At 41.6% G+C, this 25,911-nt stretch overlaps 1 protein-coding gene across 14 annotated transcripts in view; it reads right to left on the bottom strand.

Moving 5' to 3' along the window:
- Positions 1-9,667, bottom strand: part of KTN1 (kinectin 1) — a 101,547-nt gene extending 91,880 nt beyond the window's left edge. For 8 of the 14 annotated variants that reach the window (XM_044773631.2, XM_070513670.1, XM_070513671.1 and 5 more), the window contains exon 1: positions 9,300-9,661. The gene's annotated coding sequence lies outside the window, so the exon portion shown is untranslated. Of the gene's footprint in view, positions 1-9,299 lie in introns of all 14 variants that reach the window. The other 6 variants (XM_044773630.2, XM_044773633.2, XM_044773634.2 and 3 more) reach the window with 1 other exon arrangement.
- Positions 9,668-25,911: the final 16,244 nt, after the last annotated feature.

The raw sequence follows: 25,911 nt of genomic DNA, 5'->3' as shown, positions 1-25,911 counted from the left end.
AGAAAAAATGGCCAGCAAACATCTGAAAAGATTTTTTCTCTCTGTAAGCAGAAATGCAAAACCTACAAGATTATCAATTCATACCAAATAGGCTGTCTGACTTTATTATTTGCCAATATCAAGTATAGGCAAGAATGTGAAGCTATCACATGTATACACTAGTGAGGGGAATAACCTGGTACAATTACATTGGAAAACAATTTGGCGCTCCCTAGTAAAGCTGAAAACATACCTCTCCTGCAACCCAGCAATTTCACTCCTAACTAGATATAAGGTCCAAAACAATTTATTCAAACTGCAAATCTCAACTGAATAGTGGGTAACAAAAATCAGTGGGTCTTGATTAGCATTCTTATTTTTAAAAAATGGACTGGCATCACACAGGTTTCTTTTTTCAAGAAACTTTTTTGTTACATATGTGTATATGTGACAAGGTACTGAGTCTCATAACGTAAAATTTATTTCTTACTGTAAGCGGTAATGAAAAAGTTTTAAAAAACACTATCCTAGAGACACGTATGTATGCAAGGGCACCAACAGAATTATGCAAGGTGCTCATGACAGCACCATTTATAATAGCAAAAGAAAACTGGAAACAACCCAAATGCCCATCAACAGGTAATAAACAAATTGGAAAATACTCATACAACGAAATTCCATGCAAGAGTGAAAGCGACTGAATTAGAGCTATATACACAACATGGTGGAAGAGCATGAGGACCATAAAGTTGAGGAGGAAAAAGAAGCTGCAAATAAACTCATAAAGAAGGATGCCACTTATAGAGTTCAAAAACAAACAAAACAGAAAATAGTTTATGGATACGAATAGATGAGCCAAAACTAAAAAAAAAAAACAACCACCAATGTAACAGATTGTGATTGCTTCTGGGAGGAGGAGCACATAAAGAAATTAAAATTAAGGATAATGTTCTTGAACTGAATACTAAGTACAGAGCTGTTCATTCTGTCTTTACTCTTTATCTTACACATATTTTATATTTTATATGTACCTAATTTTAAAAGAAAAAAATTGTTAAATAACGCCAAGTTAAAGGTATACAAGTATTTGGTACACAGATATTCATTTTATATTTAATCTTTAAACTGTACGCTCTATGTTCTCTTGTACACCTGATGATTCAATATCTGTTTTCAACCTTTTACAACAGAATAAAAAAGATGACAACTAAGTAGGAAGAGGTAAATGTAAATTAAAAACAGACAAGTAAATAGGCAGATATTCCCCTGCTTCTAAAATGTATACAATCATGACAGTGTTGAGTATCTCTAGAAAGTTAGACTCTGCAATAATTTTCTCAAAAAGAAAATAAAAGCAAATACTTTAAAATAAGAAACTTCTAAAATTTTTACAGACTGTATCCGGGGTTTCTTGATTTAGCACAAAGCCACCTTAAGGAATCAGAGTAACTAAGAGTAGTAACTAAAACTTCTCCTTACACCAAACATAGTATGTTACTTTAAATGCTGCTGGGACTTTTTGCTTAAATGAAGGTTACATAAAACTGAAAGGATATGGAATGTAATTACTCATTTATTTATGCCAGGCAAATAATGCTAGAAGAGTAGACCAGAATTCATCCTTACTCATTTTACAACTAATTTCTATTTATAAAGTATTTCTTTTCTCCCCCATCCCCAAGAGACAAAGTAATTGCAGGTGTTATACTTTACACATAATTCGAAGGCTAATCTTAAATGTTTATTTTATTTGAAAAATGCTCTAAAAATTTCAAGCTCAGAAAGACTTCTTTCAAGTTAAAACTACATGCAATTTTTTGGACTCACCCTCCCCAAAAAGAAAAACAAAGAGCAAAAGAAATAAGCCACTTTTACAAAAGATCCAACTTAAACTTAAAATTACAGCTAACATCTAGGTCAAACTGGAAGCCATTTAAGAAATTATTCCTATTCATCTGCAATCAGTGTACCAACCACAAGGATCATACATCACAGTACCCAAAACTGTACCCAGAAATGAGAGGACCAAATGATATGACAAGCTTGAGAAATTCACTTCACAGAAATCCTGATGTTCAGCCAATCTCAGACACCCAGGTTATAAAAATTATGTAAAATAACTATGGAGCACATTTCAAATGAACATGTCTTCCCAGTAAACTAAGAAAGTACAGGCCAGAAGCACATAAATGAATTCAACCTGTGTGTGGACACTAAAGATTGAAGGAAACATCTTAAATGTTCAACAACATAGCATCAGAACACTGGGGAACTTTCAATGTATAGCTTAATTTGTTCAAATTTATTTCAAAGATAACTAGATCTAAACACATGCACTCACTAAATTATTTATGTACACATTTCACTCAGAACACTTACATTACTAATCAACAAGATGAACTGGTACTAAGCACAGAAGTATTTCTGCTGAAACGCATGTATTAAATTTTATTTTCCATTCCACCCCCAAGAGTAAGCCTGAAACCCTTATTCTTAAAAGTCTCACTTTACACAGCATTCCACGTAAATCAACTAGCCAACCTAATGGAAGAGGATGGCACAAATGACAAGTAAGGCAGAAAGTTCAATGAGTCCCAATCACTTTCAACCATCAGGCAATTCACTCATTCATCAAACTGAGCGTTACCTAAGCGCCAGAAATATAGTTCACAGTGGTGAACAAGACAAAGTTCCCACCTCATAGTGCTTATGTTCTTATAGGTGAGACAAATATCAATCATATAAATAAATAAGCATGCATTACAATGTTAGGCAGTGACATAGTGCAATCAAGAAAAACAAGGCTCGGACAAAGAACAGAAGAGGATATGCATTTTGAAGTAGGGTGATCAGGGCTGGCCTTTCTGAGATAACCATCGAACAATGCCTACAAGATCACATGGCAGTAATTCATTAAGCACATAAACAGGAATTAAGACTGAAAAAGTTTCTTGGAAACTAAGGGGACCATAGTCTACCTATTGTTTTCTATGTAAAACATTTATAGCATTTGGTTTTAAGTAGCTTTTACTATTTTCTCCACTTGGAAAACTTCTAGTCCTCAAAGTAAATGACTAACTTTATGACCCTCTAACTCTGGTGGAAAAAAATCTTTATAATCTTAACGTAGCTTTCTAACACCTAACATCAGATAATCATACACGGTGCTTTATTCTTTTCAGAAAGTGTTCTTACAAAACAGCTCAACGAGTGAGAATGGGCTCTAGAGTCAGAATATCTCAGTTCAAATTCAGGTTCCTCCTCTTATTGTTCTGCGTCTTTGGACAATCATTTATCCTCCCTCCCTAGCTTCCACCAAATAGTACCTATCTCATAAGGTTGTCAAGAGGATTAAATATAACAGTACATAAACTGTTTACAGAGCCTTACAACAAGTAAGCACTCTAATGTTAGTTATCGCTTACATAGCAACTCCATACTAAGATCATACAAGCCAGGCAAGTGAGCCTCAGGCAGGTTAGGATAGTTAAGCTCACACATATAGAAAGTGGTTCTAACTAGCAAAGCCAAATTCAAACTCACGCTCTTTGGACTCGCCAACATCTGCTCTTTCCACTACACCACACACTATATAATTAAAGAAGTGAACCATAAGAAATTTGCATAAAACCTTAGAGTTCATAAGATCTAAGACCTGTAGGTCTCCTAACTATTGACTTGCAGCTTATTACACCAGATCAGACTGTTTCCCTGTCAACTTAAATGACTCGTGCAAGAATAAATAATCATTGCCCCACATTTTCCAGTAAGAATGTAGTGAAACATCAGGTCTCTTGATAGACAATGTAATTACTGAAAATCATATAAGTTCTGATAATTAACTGGAGATGTTGCTCAAAGTCAAAATAAAGAAATGTGGACTAACATTCTCTTCTTGCAATGGCAGGTAGCTGGGATCCTATGACCCCTATGAATCCTAGTGAATACGGACGCTATCTTAAAGGACCTCTCTCTGGGTTAAACGACATTTCTCCCCTTGGTAAAAATACATGGCTGGTGTCTACAGAAAGCTACATGCTCTGGCTAGCAGTTTACTCTCCTGTATACTCACTTATTTCTAATCTATTAAACATGAGAATAAAGACAAAAGCTGTTATTTCTGTGAAAACTAAGTTAAAACCCTTTGAAAGGCCTTGATAAAGGATTTGAAAAATTTAGAATGATTTTGAACCTAGAAGATTTCCCAGTGCCTACATTTTCATTCCACTTTCAAGAAACCAATGCTAGAAATCACAGACAATGCTTTTAGGGTATGACTTACAGAAAAAAACATCAGGAAACCCCTATTCGAAGACAAGAGATTGATCCAAATAGAAAGGTAAGTAAAAGTAAATGTTTTAAGTTAAAATACAACACTTAAAGTGCACAGATATTTTGAGTTCTTGCTTTAACCAACTTTTTGAACTACCTAACCAATGGTCCTAATCACATGGGGCGAGTAAAAAGATCTCCATCCCATTCTAACATCACTCCCTCCATCAAGGAGTTCCCAAAGGCTCCCTGCCACTTTTCTTTTGCTCTCTGTTCCTAGGAAAGCAGCAAACTGAAAACTACATGTGTCCAAGAATAAAGTATCCATCACAGGAAGGAACTGTAGGATAAGAATTAATTTGTAATAAACAAATCTTTAATAACTCTTTATTGAGCACCTATGTGACAAGCACTGCTCTAAACCCTTAGGATCCATCAATAAACAAAACAGAAAAAAAGCCTTGCCCTCATAGAGGTGCGTTTGGGGACAGAGAGAAGAGACAACAAACACAATCAACAAGGAAATTATGTAGTTTGTCAGAAGGTGACAAGTGCTAATGGAGAAAAGAGAACAGGACACAGGGATCATAAGTAGAGGAGTGCAGCTTTAAGTAAAATAGTCAGGCAGACCTTTATGAAAAGCATTTGAAGAGTAAAGATTTGAAGGAGACAAGGAGGTCAGCCATGCAGATATCCCAGGGAAAAAGTGCTCCACAGAGGGGCGACAGCCCATGCAAAGGCGCTCTGCAGGGGTGGAGGGAAATAAGCAGGGGCAGAGGAGCAATTAACTTAAGAGAAGGCAAGGGCATGGGGAAAGCAAGCGCACCCAGAGTCCGTCAGGCCTTGTCGGCCATGAGGACTTCGGCTTTTCCTCTGCACATGGGGAGGTGCTGCAGGGTCCTGAAGAGAGTGATCCGATCTTGTTGCTGTGTTGAAAGACTGCGGAGAGCCAGAGCCGAAGCGGCGAGACCAGTGGGGAGGCTAACGGCAGAAATCTAGGCAAGAGATCCAAATGGCTTGGACCAGCCTAGCGAGCAGGGGAGGTGGTAAGTGACTTGATTCTCGAGATATTTTCAAGATAAGATACAGCCGAGAATGCCAAGTGTGACAGCGGTAAGTCAGGGATGATGCCAACATTTTTTTTGCCGGAATGCTGGATGGAGCTACCTACAAATGAGATGCATTAGACTGCACCTAAGGCTGGTTTAAAGAAGAACAGGCAAGTTTAGTTTGAGCTGACCACTTCACATCCAAGTGGAAAGGCAGCACAAGCTGTGTGGAATGCAGGAGGGAAGTCTGGGCTGGAGATATAAATATGGGAGCCACAAGCACGGAGGTATTTAAAGCCCTGACACTAGATGACATCACCAGGGAAAAAGAAAAGTGAACCAAGGACTGAGCACTTGAACTTCAAGAGTAAAGACAAATCATAGAGACAAGGTGAGCAAAGCAGTTGGTGAAGAGAAAAACGCAAAGAGGAATGTCCTGGAAGGAGGGGGATATAAACAATTAAGTCCCACTTAGTGTACAAATCACCTTGCTGAGACCAGATTTAAGTTAAGCTAAAAGTTCTTAATCAGCTGTAGTAGTTAAGGTGACACATAAAATACTGAATCATAACTTTCTTAAAAGGAGTTGAACTTTCTTACACACTTCCTAGGAATACTGTATTTCCTATTAGAGTTTCTACTAAAACTATTCTTAGTACTAAAAGTGTGTTTTGCCCACTTCATCTTTTTAACATAAAACCAATTAAAAGCCTATACTATTAAAAAAAAAAGAAAGAAAGAAAGAAAGCTTAAATGGTTTACACTGCCATCTCTCTCAAAGGCTGAAAAAACATTTAAACACCAACTCAAGATCCTGGCACACAAACAGTTATAAACTGTCATTACTTCTCTTTTTCTAGAGCTCGGATACAGGTTAAGTTAATCAAACTCCTTAGTTCATGGCACTTAAGGTTTTTCCCCTTTCAGCTTAATTTTCTGTTCATAGAAAAAATACCTTATATTCTTATCTAAACCAATGTTTTCCCTGTGATTTGCACATAAACTACATTTTTAAGATCAGAACACCCAAAGTCATGTTCACAAAAACTGAAAGTGGAAGCAGTAAAACTCAACTTTATTTATGCATAAGAGTAATCATGAATGTCATTTCTAAAGAAATAGCTACTTGCTTCTAACCTCTAAGTATACTGTGAGTTTACCTTCAAAATAACTAAAAGCAAACAGTACACAGAACAAGCAGTTACGTTATCCTCAAATACTTGAATGTTCTTGTAAAGCACAGTCTCTCTACATTTCCTCATTACATATTAAGTCAGGTTCCTGAGAAACCCAAAACCTTCCTGGAATCATTAAGCTTGTTAACAATTTAAATTTTTTTACAAAGTACTGTGAGATCTTTTAGATTAAAACTTCCTTTGCTATAAAAAAAATTACAATAAGCATGCAAGTTTAAAAATACATCTTCCAGGGGGCCAGGCTCACTGGCTGAGTGGTCAAGCTCCCGCATTCCGCTTGGGCGGCCGGAGGTTTGCAGGTTTGGATCCTGGGCGAGGACCTGTGTACTGCTCATCCAACCATGCTGAGGCGGCATCCCACAGAGAACCAGAACGACCTACAACTAGGATATACGACTATGTACTGGGGCTTCGGGGAGAAAATAACGAAAAGAAAAAAGAGGAAGACTGGCAACAGATGTTAGCTCAGGGCCAATCTTAAAAAAAAAATACAGCTTCCAAACATTTCAGGTAAAATTCAAGTGAAGAACTTAACAGTAATAATCTTAACAGGGGTCCTTTAAAAGTTAAGCCTCAAAAAAGCCTTCACTTCTTAGACTCTTTAGAAAAACCATATTGACTGTTATTTAACATCTAATTATTAAATTGTTCTCCCTACTAAAAGCAGATTAAAGGCTATAAACTAGAAGGAGATTTGGGGTGAGAGACCCAGAAAAACACTTGCATCAAGCAGAGGAGACTACTGATATTAAGGAAGGATACAGAAAAAACTAAAGTGGAAACAAAATCATAAATTAATGGCTCTTCAAAAAGTTGACCCCGACGGGGTGGCCCCCTGGCTGAGTGGTTAGGTTCGCGCGCTCCGCTGCAGGCGGACCAGTGTTTTGTTGGTTCGAATCCTGGGCGGGGACATGGCACTGCTCATCAAACCACGCTGAGGCAGCGTCCCACATGCCACAACTAGAAGGATCCACAAGGAAGAATACGCAACGATGTACTGGGGGGCTTTGGGGAGAAAAAGGAAAAAATAAAATCTTAAAAAAAAAAAAGTTTACCCCCGAGTTTCGCTGGTTCGGATCCTGGGCACCGACAGGGCAGACGTGCTGAGGTGGCTTCCCACATAGCACAACTGAAAGGATCCACAACTAAAAATACACAACTATGTACCGGGAGGAGCTTTGGGGAGAAAAAGGAAAAATAAAATCTTAAAAAAAAAACTGACCCTGAGTCATCAAAAAAGGGTTAAAGAATACTCAATATCCTCTATAATTTTATAGTGATTAATACATTTAAGAAAAATTTCATTAGGCTTTGTAACATTTTAAGTTTCAGCATGACTATGAGCCTCAGAAGGGTAAGCAGAACACCTCAGTCTCTAAGCACACCTGAGGCAGAGACGTGCTTTTGGCACCCTGACGCTGCAAAAGTAAGAGACTTTTCCATCTCCATGCCGGCGGAGGGAGGGGAATTTTTCTTAGAACCGACAAACAAGCCAGCCCTGTTATTTCTTGTTAGATGCACGAACTAAAGAGGGGAGAGGGCCTTGTTTATCGGAGAATACATTCAATACGAAAGTCTCCAGCAAGGCGCGTCTACCCACAACACACACGGCCTCAAGAGGACTTCAGTGTTCTCCTTGGGACAGTCATCCCAGTCTCATCAGCAAGTGCTTTCGCCAAACTGGGGACAGCGCTGCCACGTGCCTGCTAGGTGAAGTGGTGAGAACAAGTGTCACCTAATTTAGCAAGAACTCAGACTTTAAGTCAATTCTTACACAATTCAGAATGTTTCCTTCACCCCAAGGTGTTTATCTTTAGCAGGCGACGGATATCTAGATTTCTCAAGGCTCTCTACAAAGCATCTGAACAAACACTTCCAACTTTGAACAGTTAACTTCAACTGTAGCTTGTGAACAGTGCCTATTCAGATCCCTGCTAGGCTCCTTTTCCGGTACAGGCCCAACCATGCATCTGGATTCCTCCCTCCTCCCAGGAGCAGCGAGGACTCCACCGCTCGCCCTCTGCCCTAAGCCAGGCGTGGCCGGGGGGTCGGGAGGCCGCTCCGGGCTGGGGCTGCCTGCCTCTGGCGCACACGTGCTCCCTCGCCACCGACGCGCGGGGCTGCGCACCCCGCACCGGGCATCTGACTGCAGCACGAGTGCCCTCGGCCGCCCGCTCGGCTTCCTGCCGAGATCCCAAAGCCAACCGGGGGCGGGGGCCCGCTGAGGTAGACACACCCCTCAGGGGAGGAAGGCTAACTTCCCCGGGTGGCGGGCGGGCCACGGACCGGTCCAAACTCTCCCTGCGCGCCGCTCTCCATGCCCAACCGCCCGCCACCGCGACCGGCCGCGCACAGGGCGGCGGGCGGGGCGCCGGGAGGGGGCGAGGCCGGCCCCGAGGGTCCGGCGGCGGCGCGGACCACGATCCCAGCATGGCGCACGCCCGGCCCGGCCCGCCGCCGCCCGCGAGCGGCGGTAATCCGCCTGCCCTCCCGGGGCCCTCGGGCCGGCTAAAAATAGGCGCCTCGGTCACCGCGGGCCCTCCCCGGCCACCCCGCCCTCGGGAGGCCGCCCCGGGCAGCGGCAGCGCGCGGTCGGGCCAGGGCGGCCGGCGAGGCCGAGCGCCCCTCGGAGCCCCGCGCCCGAGGCCTAGCCGGCGGCGTGTCCGGGCCCCGCGGCCGCGCCCCCCGCCGGCCGGCCCCCAGCCCCGGGCCCCGCGGCCGCGCCGCCCTCCCCCCGCCCCGGGCCCCGCGCCCCGCGCCCCACGGCCGGCCCCGGGGCCCGGCGCGGCCTGCTCGCCCTTACTTGGCGCGGCCGGGGAGGAAGACCGGGAAGACGCGGCGGCGCCGGCACTACCACCCGGGCCGCCGCTCCCAGGCGCCGCCGCCGCTCAGGTGCCGTCGCGCCGCCCGGCAGGAAACGGGCGGCTTCGGGGCGGGGCGGCCCGGCACGTCCCGGCGTCGGGGCGGCGAGCCCGGAGACCGGCCCTTTAAAGCGACAGGCGCCTGCCCGCCGCCGCGCGCTCTGGGCAGCCCCGGCGTCTTGCGGGCTCGGGGCGCCGGGCCGTCCTCCCGAGATCGCGCCCCGCGGCCGGGGGAAGCTGGGAGCTCAGGGGGAGGCCCCGCGGGATCCCGTCGTTCGGGAGCCATGTTCTCCCTCCCTGCCCCAAAGCTGGCTTCGTCTTGCACGGCCTTCCCACTAAAGCACCACCTGCCCCCCCACTCTGGGGGATTTTATTTTTTTGACCTTAAGCAAATGGTACTCAATTTCACGCTGCAGATTCCAGACTTCTCCCCAGAAATCACTGGAAAACGGAATCTTCCGTTCCTCTGTCTCCAGAGTTTCTCTCTGAATTCTCCTTCGGGCAACCCTGGCTTCAAATGGAAACAGGAATTAAAAAGCGACCCAAATAAGTTGTGTGCAAATATTATGAAGCTGTTGTGTCTGCCAGCCGGTGGCCATTCATTACGCCGGGAAATAACTAGAAATTGCAGCCGAAAGGAGAGGTTGGCCAAATCCCTGCTTATTGGTTTGCTCTTTGCTGAAAGGATGGCAGCGATCTTCCTGGTCCACTGGCAAATGAGATGTGTTGATTATCATTACTTATTGCTCATCGATCTCCCGCAGAATGCCAGGCACTGCTCAGAACATACACAAAACACTCCAAGCTCTCCTCAAATGTTATGAGAGCTCAAAATGATTCAAATGCTATTAGAGTTTGGATAGAGATACATAAAAGTAGGGCTCATCACGAACACCTCCCCCTGCATCCTGACAAACGGGGGACAGGAGCAATCTTGAAGAAATGAACAGCAGTTCCTACACCAACAGAGAATTTCTTTTTACACGGGCTGCCTAAAAGCCTACTCTACATGTGTATTCTAATTATTTTTGTCTAAGCTTTCTAGAGCACCTCCAAAGTACAAGTGAATACCGAACAGTATGTGGTAGCCTGAAATGTTAAGAATTCTGCCAGTCTTGAGACACTATGGTCTCAAAGATGTATTATCTTATTTTAACTCCGGAAGCATCCTCTTTCTCCTTTCTCAGTAGGGTTCTCAGACCCTCAGCGGATCCAATGTCCTCAGAGCAATCTGTCTCTAAACCAGTGGCTTCTCCTGAGCACGTGCGAGAGGATTTTTTGAAGAGCAAAGCCATTAGTTTCTTAATACAAGGGGGGAAATGTATCACTTCTGTAATGGAGTTTAAGGACTCTTGATTAGTTTACAGCCATCTGATTTCCTCTCGTTAGTACTAAAGCAGGTTTTAAGTTAGAATAAAAATTTCTATCGTTTTCCTGCCTTCAGCAAAACCACAGTGTCATTTTAGAGACAGTAATATTTAGAGACAATAAAATTACTTGTAAATAAGACAATAAGTGGAGTTTAGGGACATGTTTTCCCTAAATATCCTGCTTCTTATAGTTAGGGATCACTTATTTCTGTGTTCCATAATTTGAAACAAAGAAGCATAAACGTATCATCTATTTCAGCTTTTCTGGGTGACTGAACTTTGATTTTTGGAAAGGGAAGTGGTTGGATGGTTCATTCTTTATAAGCTGTTTATTCATATCAAAACTAAAAGATTTACTAGAAATGTTATGCATGGCAAGCACTGTTAGGAATTAAGATCGACCCTCTAAGTTTTGAAGTATAGTATAATATAATACCATTAACTATAATTAACACATATAATTAACCTAAAATACAGTTAACCTTGGTTGCTGCTCACTGCCCTTCAATGTCTCTGAAACCAGAAACCTTGCTAAAAAGGATTAGCACTCCTGGCGGCTGAGGTACCTCTAGTTGTAACAACTAAGAAATTATACTTTATTGGAAACTGTGAAGCGTAACAGCTGTTACCTACAGAGGACTCATCCCTTTTTTTGTTTTTGTTTTTCCAATTTAACAAAGTGCAATTTACTAGAGATTACCTTCTGCCTTTTACCATGTAGCAGTTCTCTTTTTTCTGAATTTTGGAAAAGCTTTAAAGGCACAAAGTACGCATCTCTCCAGCAGATAGAGAGAAAGCTGGCTATTCCTCTTTTGTCTAGGGAAGACTTCCCAGAGTGGTGAGTTATGCAGAGATTTGAGTCATATGGGAATAACAGACTACATCTCCTACTCCCCGGGTCAGGATGGCAGAGATGAAAGTATAATGGAAGCAATTCACAGAATTGAAAGTAAAGGGAAGAGTCCAGATCCAGCTTCTCCACTCAAATAATGGAATGGAGAAGAAGTTCATAGAAACATGGGCAGTGGCAGATCTAGACGTAATCAACTCTTCTAGTAAAGTATCTGGCACACAATGGTGCTTGCTAGAGTTCTGCATTGTGCCCCTCTGGCATGTGGTCTCTTCAAGCATCTGACATTCAAGTGCTTTCATGACAGATTAAAGGTGACCACAAATTATTTGCCACTCTGCATGGAGAGGTGGGATCCCTGTCCCCTCCTCTTAAATCTCGGAGAGCTCTGTGACTGCTGTGACCAATAATATCTACCAGAAGTAACACTGCCAGGTTCTGGGCTCAGGCTGTAGGAGATGGGCAGTTCGACTTCCTGTCTCCTGGAACCATTGATCTTAGAGCCCCGAGCCACTGAATGAGAAATCCGACTCCCTCGCTGGAGAGACCATATGGAGAAGCCCTGAGACTACATAGGGAGGAAGATGGACCCAGCTGGGCCCAGCCTTACCACTGTCCCCACAAAGGTGTCAGGTATATGAATGAAGTCTTCTAGAACCCCAGACCATCCATGTCACAAGCTAAATACCACCAGTTGACCCCAGCCAGTGCCACATGGAGCAGAAAATCACCCAGCCAAGCCCTGCCTGACTTTCTGACCCCATAGAGTTGTGAGCCTAACGTTATAATTTTTGTGGGTTTTTGGATGGTTTGTTATGCAGTAATAAACGGAACAGCTTTCTTCCACTTCTAAATAGCTGCAAGAAATTTTAGAGTCTTGTTTAAGCAGAAGGGAGTGTCCACTTTGCCCATACACTCCCAAGACATCACTGGAGCCCTTAAGGGAAATTTGGGCAGAAATGGGTAGAGAGGTAAAGCTACTTTGTAGCACAATTTAATATTATTGAAACTACCTTCCTATCTCCCATCTTCAAAAATGGTCCAATGATTGGAAACTGGTGGTTTAAATGAGGAAAGAGGAACCAGTATTTATTTGGCATATGCACTGTTTGGGTGTTTAGTGTACATTAGCTCACATAACCATCAAAACAACCCTATAGTATAGTACTGGGCTTACAGTGAACAACTAACTAGCTCAAGGACACAGAGTTCAAAAACCGGCACCTGAACCCAGATCTGTTTGACTGCAATTCCCACACATGCGCTGCTGCACTGGGTTGACTCCCAAGGTAGAAATCTTTAGGTATACAAACAATTAAAACATGAGTTTTCATTTATATACAGGTTTCACTTACTCATGATGGCTTCTCACTAGCATAAATAAGGAGCAGACAGATAACACTAAATTACGTCAGCAGTATTAAATTGGCTGCCAACCAGCATCATGTAAACTCGTCTAACCAAAACAATGTAGTATTGAGGGGGCTGGCCCCGTGGCCGAGTGGTTAAGTTCCCACATTCCACTTTGGTGGCCCAGGGTTTTGCCGTTTGGATCCTGGGCGCAGACATGGCACCGCTCATCAGACCATGCTGAGGCGGCATCCCACATGCCACAACTAGAAAATACACGACTATGTACCCGGGGGCTTTGAGAGAAAAAGGAAAAATAAAATCTTTAAAAAAAAAAAAAAGAATGTAGTATTGAAGTACATACATTTTGTCCAAGTACACCTAGCAATTGGAAGAAACAACCTTTAAAGGCTCTTTGATTCTTGATTCCATGATTTCTGTTAAATATTGAATTTGCAGTCACAGAACCTGGTTTTGCTCCCCAGCTCTGCTCCTTTCTAGCTGTGTGACTTTGGACAAGTCACTTTACTTCTCAGAGCTTTAGTTTCCTCTCTGATTAACTGAGGATAAGAGTACTTAGCTCTAAGTGTTAGTGGGAGAACTAAATGAGATCATGTGTTTTTAAATATTTTTAAACTGTAAAATGGCATATAAACTATATTATTATAACTAACCACCTTATCACAGGTTCTTACTCAATATAAACATTAAATAGGGCATTATTTAACCTAAATTATATCCAAATATAACTACCGTGTTAGCTACTTTTCATATACTGTATATAATTCTAATAATATTTGAGTGAGATATAATTATGCCGATTATGCAGTTGAGGAAGCAGGCTCAGAAAATCAAGTAACTTGCCTTAGGTCAAATGGCTAGTAAGTGGCAGAGCTGTTACTGAAAGCCCAAAATCCAAGCTTCTTCCTCTCTACCCCACTGCCCCCCACATGCCACAGGCTAGTTTATGACCAGCTTGTACAGCATAAAAAAGGGGAAGAGTTGACATCTTTCTTCTCACTTAAGGCCAGGCCACTCTTAGCCCCACCAGATCGGTAGAAATCATTCTTACCTCTAAAAACTTTACATGTAATTCAACCTCCTCCTTCAACAACTACTTCAGTGTTTAAATATTTTCTGTCTCTTACTGTTGTGTAATTCTTCTATTGTTCTAACCTCAATCTTGGACACATTTCTAACTGCACATTCATTGTAAATTTTAAAAACTTGGCAAATAAAAATAAATAGAAGTACAAAAATGTATTACCTGTAGTCTCACATCCAGAGATAATCACAGGTAACATTTTTAAATTTCTTCCACTTGTTAAAATCTGTGCACATTTTTATTATAATTATGATTGAAAATACCAAATAGAGTAACATATGCAAAAATCTTAGATATCATCCTGGTTTTTAACATCTATTTTTTCTGACTTTAAGATTAACTCATGAAGTTGGCAGGACAATTACGTATTTAAAGAGACAGAACAAAGAAATATGATGAGTTATCCCTGATTGGATCCTCATGCAAAAAATGTTATGAGAGATATTTTGGGACAAATTGGGTCTATTCGAATATGGACTGGGTATTGGATAATATTAAAGGACTCCTGTTAATTTCCTTGGGTGTAATAATTTATGTGGTTGCAACATGTAATTATGTAGAATACCCTCATTTTTCAGAAACACCTATTGAAGTATTTAGGAGTAAAAAATCATGATATCTGTAACATACTTTCAGATGATTCAGCAAAAATATATATGATAAAGGTAATAAGAAAAAATGTTAACAACAGTTGAGTCTAAGAGATAGGTGTACAGCTGTACATTGCACTGTTTTTCAACTTTTCTGTATGTTTGGAATTTTTCACAATAAAATGCTGAGGGAAAAAATCCAAAAGAAATATATGGTTATTGTAGAAAATTTGCAGAAAACCCAAAAAATGTAAGGACAAAAACCAGTGTGGTTTTATTTATTTATTTTTTTGTTTGTTTTGTTTTTGAGGAAGGCTGGCCCTGAGCTAACACCCATGTCCATCTTCCTCTGCTTTACATGTGGGATGCCTACCACAGGGTGGTGTGCCAAGCGGTGCTATGTCCACACCCGGGATCCGAACCAGTGAATCCCAGGCTGCCGAGAAGCAGAACATGTGCACTTAACCTCTGTGCCACCAGGCCAGCCCCTCAGTGTAGTTTTAAACCTTTCCTTGTGTCTTTTGCGATGGTGACATTTCTTGTAAACACTTGAAGAGTTTATTAAAATCAACCTTGCAGTGTTCTCCTTTCTCTAATCCAATTGCTCCCAGGTCTTATTTTCCAGTTATCTTCTCAGCTTTGGGATTCTCTCGTAACATTTTTCACGGCTCTTTTTAAGAATGGGTGCGACACATTTACGAAGAGACCTAAATAATGCCTGGGATAAAAGAAGATTAATTCGTAGTTCTTTAGTCCTCACATGACAAATTTTATTTGTTTGGTAGGTTAGATCAGTTGCTTATTATTAGTTATTCAATGAGGCCTAAATAAAAAATGTGGTCAACATGCAGGCTACTTAGTGTCACATAAGGGAAAAAGAATGCTCTTTGTCCGCTACTGTCTATACAAGCTTCGCCCTTATCAGCCATGTTGCAGGGATGAACCATGGCCTGAGGAATCAGGCACGAGAACAAGGACACTTGAGCATAAACCATCACCACTGCTGCCTAAATAATTCTGAAGAGTATGACTTGGGGAGGGCAGATCAGCAGCAACAAATCAAACCAAGTCAGCAATATTTGCAACAGGCACAGCATCATGTTAGGTGTTTGAATATTAGACATGCGTTCAAAAAGAGTTTGTGCTCGCTTTTTAAACCACACTTCCATTTGCTGGCTCCCATTCAGCTCTTCATGATAACTCTTGGATCCCAGCCAGTCCCTGCGCAGTGTTTATCCTCCCCATAGTATGACAACCCTGTAATTAACCTTTGCCAGGCTTTGTTCCATTTATTTCTGACCACATCTCCAATTTACCAATTTCCTTTGATATGGGTCAACAATTTTTAAAAGCCACCTTTTGATACTTCCATTTATTGTTCTAGAAATTTTATATTTATGAGAAGAGGTAAACAGATTGCAAGCTCCATTACAAATCATTATTCTGTGAAGGCTGTAGAATAATTCCTCTGGAAGCCGACTCTCATGACACAGAGCTCTGGATGTCAGCCCTCTTGGCCTCCTCAGGGATCTCGCTCCATCAGCAATGCTCTTTCTGTCTGTATCTTCAACCTTTCTCTCATTATCAGTCATTTGTGCATTCCAGGCTCTCTCCACTGAAATGAGGGAGAAAAAAGTTTCTTCAAACTCCAGACCGCCCCATCTATCCCATCTATTGCAAAGCCAGGTTTTTGGTTGGTTGGCTGGTTGATTAGTTAGTGAAGAGGCAACTTACTTGAGTATATTCTCACTACCCATTCACTCATCCTTCATACTACCGTAACCTGCTTCTGTACCCACAACTGGATTCTGAAACACTTCTCATCAAAGTCACAATGACCTTCCTACTGCAAACTCTTCTCTGTCACGAGGCCACTGTTTACTTCTTGAAATGCTTCTCTTTCCTTGACTTCTCAGACCTCACCCTCATGGCTCGTCTGCCCCCTCTTCTCCTTCTCTCTAGCCTGAAGTGCCTTCTCTGTTTCTTTTTTGAGTTTATCTTCTCAGTCTATCACTTTTGTGTTGATGTTCCTCAGGGTTCCAGTCTTGTCCCTTTATTTTCTCACTTTGCAGTCCCTCCCTGGTCCTATGTTATGCTCTGTGTTCCCAAGAGAAGGCCCGGTTGCTGCATTTTGCAACCCCTGCCACTAAGGAAAAGGCATCTGTATTAGTCAGCATTCTCCAGAGAAATGGAACCAATAGGATGTATATATATGGAGAAAGAGAGAGAGAGATTTCCTTTAAGGAATTGGTGATTACTTAATTCACATGATTGTGGAGGCTGGCAAGTCCAAAATCTTGCGGGTGGGCAGGCAGCCTGAAGACCCAGGGAAAAGTCAGTGTTGCAGTTCAAGGCCCAAGCCCATCATCGACTGGCAGAATTCCCTCTTCTTCTGGGGAGGTCAGGTTTTCTCCATTAAGGCCTTCTACTGACTGGACGAGACTCATTATTATGGAGGCTTATTATTATTATGGGAGATAATCTGCCTTCCCCAAAGTTTGCTGATTTAAATGTTAATTTCATCTAAAGAATACTTTCATAGAAACATCTAGAATAATGTTTAAACAAATATCTGGGTACTGTGGCCTAGTCAAATTGACACATAAAATTAACCATCACGTTATCTTTGGATTCTGGAGGCAACATATACCATATTTGGGTCTGCTTCTTTAACTTATTGAGTGAGTAACCTGTTAGGCTGCTAGTTTTGAGTGGGGCCCAGAACAAGAAAGGGCTCTGTAGCTGGTCCACGGCTTGTGTACCCTATTGTCGATTGAGCCTTGTGACCCAGCAGATCCAACAATGCTGGAGGTATCTGTAGAAGATGAGAGAACCGTGTGAAGACTGGCAAGTCTCAATAGGAGAATCATGGTGCTGACTTCTAGGTTTTGGCATGTACTAATGCTATTGTGCTCTAGTCAAGATCAAGTACCTGACCATGGTATACTGAGTAACCAGGTGAGTTGAGCTACCCATTATGAATTGCATATAATCTGACCCATAAACCCATAAATTTGGGTGTGGGGAAAGATGTTCATCATAAAAAATATATGGTTTATGCAAGATCTAACTTGAGTAGATTCTGAAGGCACAAATGAGTTACGAACACAAGTGGCTCAGACTTCCATGCCATCTACTCCAGGGCTCCCTCTCCTTCACTCACACCCATGGTCTCATAAAAAATTCTAGTTGATCAAGGAAGGAAAAATTTGAGCCTGGTTTAGAGATGCAACTACACAACTTATGGGCACAAACTGAAAGTAAACTGCTGCAGAATCACAAGCCCATTTGGGGGTTGCCCTGAAAGACTATAGGAAGGATAAATCTTCCCAGTGGGCAGAAAGTCAAGCTATACATCCGGTATGCGCTTTGCCTGGAAGGAGAGATGCCCATACATTTAGGTCTACACAAATTCATAGGCTGGAGGTCAGGACTTGGAAGGTAAGAATTTGGAGAACTGATAACAAAGAGGTTTGGGAAAGAAGCATGTGGATGTGCCTACTTAATAATGGACACAGAATGTAAGAATATTCCTTCCCATGTGGATGCTTATCTAGGGCATAAGATTGCAGTTCTCTATAATCAGGTGGGCAAGATGAGCCCCCATGGGTATACCAACCTCTTTCCCTGGCCAACCTGCAATTTGTTCAGTGAGCTCATGAATAAAGTGGCCATAGTAGCAGAGATGAAGGTTATGCAGGAGTCCAAGCACATGGACTTCTCATCAAGACTAATCTACCTACCACCAATGCTAAGTGCCCAGCCTGCCAACAGCAGAAACCTACACTGAACAGCGCAGTACCCTTGGGGGGATAACAGCCATCAGATGGTAGGTTGATTTTATGAAATACCTTCCATCATGAAGGGAGCAGTGATTGGTCCTCACTGGAATAAACACTCATTCTAGATACTGATTTGCCTTCTCTGCATGCAAATCTTCTGCCATCACCACCATCTGTACTTACTGAATGCCTATTCACTGTCACAGAATCCCACACAATATTGTTCTGACAAAGGAACTCATTTCACAGCAAAAAGAGTGAGGCAATGGGCTAAGGCCCAAAGGATCCACTGGAAGTAGCTGACATTATAGACTGGTTAGAATCGCTATCAAAAACCCAGTTTTGATGACAAATGAGAGACAGAAACAATGCCTTGAAACATTAGAGTGCTCTTCTACAAGATGCAATATATACTCCAAATCAGCTACCAATATAAATGGCTCCTTTTTTTACCCGACAGACAGAAGACATAGGTGCAGAAACCAAAGGGAAGAGGTGAGAGCGGCTCTTCTCATTATTATACCTAGTCATCTGCTTATCAAAATTTTGCTTCGGATCTCTGCAGGTTTAGAGGTCTTAGTTCCCAAGGAAGGAAAGCTTCTACCGGGAGACACAACGTGGTTCTAGTTGAACTCAAAGTTGAGGTTTCCATCTGGCCATTTTGTGTTTTCTTGAGCCACTGAACGAGAGGAGGGATATACTCTGCTGATTGGAAGATGGATCTGTACTACTAAGGGGCTCTAATCTCTGCTTGGTTCTCTCATAACTAGGATGACCAACTTGTATCAATTTGTCTGAGATTTTCCCAGTTTTATCACTCGAAGTCTCACATCCCAGGAAATCTAGGGTCACCTGGGTCACCCAGGCCACTCAACTAACCTCCCTGAGACAGTGAAGGCATTGGGTAACTTTGCTTTAGAGTGGATCCTGTTTACGTCAGGCTAAAGCCTTCCCCACCCTCCCAAAGTATATCCTCCATGACACCCAAACATATTTTGCATCCCAGGAAAAACTCTTTGACATTGGCTTGCCCCATCATTTGCTCATTTCTCCTCACAAACACCATCTTCAGTGGCTTCCATGCTTTTGAGGACAGAGTTATGCTTCCTTGGTAAGTTAAAGGGAAATCCCTGGATGTCACACGTTTAGCTCACTTATGCTCTTTATTCATATTTCCCTTATTTTCTAGGGCATGGATGTAATACTTTGATCTTTATCTCTTTTGGGAATTCTCATTCATCTAACTTTTCAGCACCATGGAAAATTTATGTTAGATCTGGAAGAGATCATATAAATCATCTAATCCTTAAAGTTCATTATTTTTGTTTTAGTTTATGATTTGTCATGTTCACAAGTATTCATTTCCTTAACTGACCAAAAATTACACTTGTGCACTTAATCCAGTAAGTAATTTATTTTCTGCTTGTATAATGATTGTGAGCTCTGACTTTCAAAATCTAGAAAAAGTTCAGTGCTCTTTAGCATCTCATCAAAAATCACTCCTCACTGAGGGCTTGTTGATGAGGCACCTTGGTCTTCTTAGTGTTGAATATCAGTCTCATTTTCTATTGTGTCTGGATAATGACATCAGTGACTGTCAAAAGAACTCTTCCCAGATGGACTTGGCTTACAGCACCAATCACAGAGGAGAACTCAAGATTGAGATTTATTTCATTTCAGGTCAGAAACAAGTGAAGTAAAACAAAACCCTCCCACAAAACTTCCATTGATGCTACTCTCAACCGAATCAAGGGATAAATAGATTGCTAGTCTTGTGTTATGTTGTTATGAATGAATTCTCCTAAGTTTTCAAGGACGAAAATTAAGACTAGACTTTGCAGAAACAATGAATTGTGAATTTAAATACTAACCAAGAAATATTTATCATACTTAGGAACTCACGTCAGGGTTTGTCATGCCACCTCCTCCTATGAAATTGCCAGGAGAGAAGGGAGATTTTTTACTGTCAGCTAATGGCCAAAGAAAGAAAAAAAAATTTTTTTACCGCTTTTTTCCTGCTGTGACTTTAAAATTCATTCTTTTATAACTTTATTCTCTCCTATTGAGTGCATTGGGACTTTTATGGGAGATCTGAATTCCCATTGGTACCGAAGATTGAAAAGAAACCAAGGTTACAGAAGCACAAAGGTCAAAAGCAACAAATTCCTTCCAGCCTCCAGCCTGACCATAGAAGGTATAACATCAAGATTAGGAAAAAGCCCAGATCCAAGCGCAATGCTCCACTGAGAATTTCAATAACACCTTTGTCAAAAGTTGTTTCGTATCGAGAAAAGAGAAACAACAGATATCTCTGAAAGAGAAAAGAATGGTTTGAGGAAAAGGAAGAGTTCAAATCAACAGCTGCAGCATTACAAAAAGCTTCAGATTTGAATCATCCCTAAACCCTTTTCTAGTTTCTTTCCATAAATCTTGCAGTTAATCTTGTCCCATCAGTTGTAGGAATCTACTTTAGGTGGCAAAAAATTCTCAAATAGCTTCAGAGCAGAACTCAAATCTAGGATAGAGCTGTGAGATCTTCTATGAAGAAGTCAGGAGATCTAAGGTGATGTGTCAGAGATGCACCTCAAACAGAGCATCCTGCCCATTCCTACGTATATGACTCCATGTGACACTGCCTTCCATCCCCTCATGCTGGAAAGCCACTGCCTTCCCTTCCTCCCGGAATAGCCGTAATTTAAGTGTCATGTGTTCTGTCCTTTCAGTCAGTAGTGGTGGCTCAGTTGGACAAGGGAAATGTACTGCCTCTCTCACATTCTACACGCATGAGCATTAATGTGAAATAGAATGCAGCCCCAAAAATGAAAATTAAAATAATGCTTTTAGAAGAAAACAGAGGAGAATATTTTCACAACCTTGAGATAGACAAAAATTTATTAAATGAGACAAAAAGTATAAGCATAAAACAAAAGATTAAAAATTTCACTTCATTAAAATTAAGAACTTCTTTTCATCAAAAAACACCGTTAAGAGAGTGAAACGCAAGGTTGAGCCCGGGAGAAGGTATTTCAATACATACATCCAACAAAGTACTTGTATCCAGAATATGTAAAGAACTCCTACAACCATAAAAGAAAAAGACAAACATTGTTTTTTTAATGGGCAAAAGACTTGAATAGACACTTTACAAATGAGGTTATCCAATGGCCGATAAACATATAGAAACGAGTCCAGTATCACTAATCATCAGAAAGTTGCAAATTAAAACCACACTGAGTGGCGAATAAGAACAAAAGATGTTCGATATAATTAAGTCATTAGGGAATTGCCAATTTAAAACACAATGAGATCCCACTACACATCTACTAAAATTGCTAAAACTAAAAATTCTATCAGTACTAAGGGCTGGCCAGGATGCTAAGCAACTGAAACTCTCGTACATTGCTAGTGAGATCGCAAAATGGTACAGCTACTCTGGAAAACGGCTTGGCAATTTCTTATAAAAATAAATGTACGCCTACCGTGTATATTAGTTTGCTAGGGCTGCCGTAATAAAATACCACAGACTAAGTGGCTTAAACTACAGAAATTAATTTTCTCACAGCTCTGGAGGCTGAAAGTCCCAGGTCAGGGGATCGGCAGGTTTGCTTTCTTCTGAGGCCTCTCTCCTTGGCTTGCAGATGGCTGCCTTCTTGCTGTGTCCTCACACGGCCTTTCCTCTGTGTGCTTGTGCCCTTAGTGTCTCTCTGTGTGTCCTGATCTCTTCTTATAAGGACATCAGTCACATTGGATTAGGGCGCACTCTAATGACCCCATTTTAACTTAACTATCTCATCATGAACTTGAACAGTAAACATGAGTTTGCTGAAAATAACAAAGAAAAATGAAAAAAAAAAAATAGTGATTACCACTATACTTCCACAAGAGTAGCTAAAAGAATGACAATAGTAAATGTTGGCAAGGATGTGGAACACTGAAAGAACTGCCTTACATTGATGGTGGGAGTGTAAATTGGTACAAAAACCTTGAGAAACTTGTAGCAACTTAAAGTTAAACATATGTATACTCTACGACCCAGAAATTCCACTCCAGTATATATACCCAACAGAAATGAGTGCATATATCCACCAAAAGGCATACATAAGAAGGTTCATAAGAAAAACTGGAAACAACCTATATGTTCATCAACAGTAGAATGGATCAAAAAACAATGTTGTGTATTTATATAATGAAATACTACACAGCAATAAAAGACTAAACTACTGCTGCATGCAACCACGTGAATGACTCTCGTAGACACTACACTGAGTAAAAGAAGCTGGATGTAACAGAGTACATACTATATTGTTCCATTTATATGAAGTTTAGGAACAGGTGAAACTAATTTTTATAGTGATACTGATCAGAATAGTGTATGATTAGAATACTTAATATTGTTAAAATTTTCATACTACCCAAGGAGATCTACAGAGTCAATGCTATCCCCATCAAAACCCCACTGGTGTTTTTTACTGAAATAGAAAGAACAATACTAAAATTCATATGGAACCACAAAAGACCCAAAACACCCCAATCGATATTTAGAAAGAATAAAGATAGAGGTATCACACTTACTGATTTCAAAATATATTGCAAATCTACAGTAATTAAAATAGTATAATACTGGCATAAAGACAGATATATAGACCAATGAAATAGAATAGAAAGCCCAGAAACAAATCCACACACATGTGGTCAATTAATGGTTGACAAGAGGGCCAAGAATACACAATGGGGAAATGATAATCTCTTCAATAAATGCTGCTGGGAAAATTGGATATCCACAAGCAAAAAAAATGGAATTAGATCCCCACATTACAGCATATTATAGCATAATCAAAACGAATCAAAGACTTAAATATGAGACCTGATACTGTAAAACTCCTAGAAAAAAATATAGGGGAAATGCTCCTTGACATTGATCTTGGTAATGATTTCTTGGATACAACACCAAAAGCACAGGCGACAAAAGCAAAAATAGATTGGAATACATCAAACTAAAAGCTTCTGCACGGTAAAGGAAACAGTCAACAGACTGAAAAGGCAACCTACAGAATGGGAAAAAATATTTAGAAACTATATATCTGATAAGTGGTTAATTTTCAAGTCTCATTTGAACCTTACAATGGAAAAGTCACAGCCCCATGAAGTGTGTTCCCCTTGCAAATAGTGCAGATGCATCCAGGACAGCATGGAGCTCACAGAGCACGGACCCAACACTACTCTGACTGCTCTGGATCGTGTTCCTGCTGGATGGAGTCTCCTGGCACCCAGGGGGCCCAGAGCTCTGACCTAGGCTGAGACACGAGAGCTATAAGCACAGTGGGAAAGGAGAAAAATAACAGAGGGAGTCCTTGACTTTGAGGTGTGAAATAAAGGGTAGCCAACAGGACTCTGCTCCTGTGGACAAGCACTTCAGTGCATTCCAGAACTGCCATTTCAAAAATTAAACAGGAACTTTTGTTCGGAGAGTGGCTCAGATGTGCCCGTTAGATCTCAGCCGGAAGCTTCTTCTGCCCGTTCCTCCCTCAGAAGTCTCATAATGCGTGGTCCTGGGCCCACGGGCCTGTATCATGGTTCTTTATCATATTGAAGAATGATGCTGAACAACAATGATACTACCCAAGAGTGTGAGTGTGGTTGGGAAGATTAATGAAAGGTTTGCATTTGGTTTGTGGCTTTGCTCACTGCTTGCCTCTCTGCCTCTCAAGCTGCCCATTTCAATTCAAATTAAGCAGTGCTTCTCAGACTGTGTGTGCCAACATGCTGTACATGCAGCTGCTGCCTTCCATCCATCACAGCCTAACTTAGCCCACTCCAAGTTCCAGGTCAGCATTTCCTGATTGCATTCCTTGTCCTCGTCATGCTTCAAGCTGCCCCACTTCTAGCTATTCATCACCCAGCAATTGTTGCTGTTAGCTGTCTTTCTCACATGACCAGTCCTGCAAAATGTGCCAGACGGGAATGCCAGTGGGCTGGCTGCAAGCCAGGATGCTGACCAGTATTTGTTAGTGATCTTAAGTATCACAGATAAATGCCACTGGAGAAATCTGTGCTGAAGCTAAATGCAATACCCAAGTAAATGGAAGGCCTAGCTCTTTCCCTACAAAGTTAGAAAGCATCCTTGGTCCTATGCTTGGGCTGCAACATGGACTAGAGCTTTGGCCCACAGGCTTTAGAAGCAGACTACAGGGATCTGCCACAAATTGGGGAAGTTACTTTTAGCTCTGCTCAGTTACATAACTCTTAGGGTCATTGTGAGAACTGAATGAGTTAACTTATGTAAAGCAATTAAACAATGCCACATTAAGAGTCCTGTAAGTGTTTGCTATTGCTACTTTTCTGCTCACTCTGCATAGTTTGCTTGGGTTGACCACTTCAGATCATTTATTTATTCCTTCAATCCATATTTACTGAGTGCCTTTGATGTCCCAGGCACTGTGGGCAGTGATCCATTTCCTTTAGGGTAAGCCTTAGGACGGTCATCTGGAAACCCCTTTGCACTCATGGCTGTGCCACTATGCAAGTAATGAGACCGGAGAGGAAAAAAACGATGACCAGTGCACCTAGGCAGGCAGATCCCTAGGCAGCCTTTCTTGTTCCCATGCTCTGAGAACAGCCAAGGAAGAATAGAGGCAGACAGAGGACTTGGAAGACACAGCGTCAACTTGACCAGATGATCGCCACCTTCCTCAACTCCCCAGTCACCCAGGAACCTTGACATATTCTCAGGCAGGCAAGGCGGTTGGAGGGAAGACAGGAGCAGATGAAGGGGGAGGTGTAGACGAATCCAGCAAATGCCTAAGGTTACCTTTCTAGCCAAAGGGGCCAGATGAGGCTTCAAAATAGATTAAAATTGATTTAAAGAAAATTACCAGGGTAAAGCAAGTGAAATTGCTGATAATGACAATTTGTGGCTTACAAAACACCAATTTCACATAGTTCAACCTATGAAAGTTTTAATATTTCTTGTGCCCTCTGAGTTTGTAAAAAACAGCCATACCTGCCACACCTGTTCATTGTTTTACAAAAGCTCAGGTATAAGAAATCTTCATCACGCCATTCAGGCCTTAAATTGAAAAATGAAGACAAGTTTAAGCTACTTGCGTTAGGAATTTAGTAAATGAGCTCTCAGAAGCCCGGATGACGACTGAGTCGTGGAAGGCTCACTTACTCTCCCCGACAAACCAGCACCAGCTGGCGGGATTGTCCACGTTCTGACGGGGTCCTGTAATACTCCCTCAAAAAATGGGTTTATTAAAAAGCTCAGAAAGGTTTGGGCCCTCCAGAACTTCTCAAGAATCAAATGGTGGGCTGAATTCCTTGCCATTTTTTTTTCCATCCGTGTTAGATCTTCAGGTACTATGTCCTTATCTGGATGATACAACCCTAGATTCTTAGGCTCTCTGTTGAACAGAAATGACAAGAGGCCCAACCAAAGTCTCAGACAAGGTTTTATTCGGGCTTATGCTGGAGCAGAAGGGAGACAGCACAGGAGAAGGGGCGCTCT

The sequence above is a fragment of the Equus asinus genome, chromosome 7 (assembly GCF_041296235.1).
Source record: "Equus asinus isolate D_3611 breed Donkey chromosome 7, EquAss-T2T_v2, whole genome shotgun sequence".
NCBI lineage: Eukaryota > Metazoa > Chordata > Mammalia > Perissodactyla > Equidae > Equus > Equus asinus.
The sequence above is the reverse complement of the archived record's forward strand: the minus strand, read 5'-3'. Positions and strand labels throughout refer to the sequence as shown.